The sequence below is a fragment of the Penaeus monodon genome, chromosome 32 (genome assembly GCF_015228065.2).
Source record: "Penaeus monodon isolate SGIC_2016 chromosome 32, NSTDA_Pmon_1, whole genome shotgun sequence".
In the NCBI taxonomy this organism is placed as follows: Eukaryota; Metazoa; Arthropoda; class Malacostraca; order Decapoda; family Penaeidae; genus Penaeus; species Penaeus monodon.
Window position 1 is genome coordinate 31,340,480 of NC_051417.1, and position 256 is coordinate 31,340,735.

Here is a 256-nt window from a genome sequence, read left to right on the forward strand (position 1 = left end):
AGACTCTTCCATAACCTCCATACTTCATACACCCCCCCTATTCCTTTTCCTGACGAAGGTAAGAATCTTCATATTGTTACGGTCACGGTCGTCTGCCGTAGAAAAAAGAACAGGTTACTTTTGATATTGCAATTGCTGGATATCCTTGTCTGGGAAAATATAGAGTGAGGTGTTATTCAACCCTTTAATTATCATTGGGGTGAGGAGGAACACGCTGTCAATCTTGTAATTAACGGGTTGGTTGGCTAATTAGTTT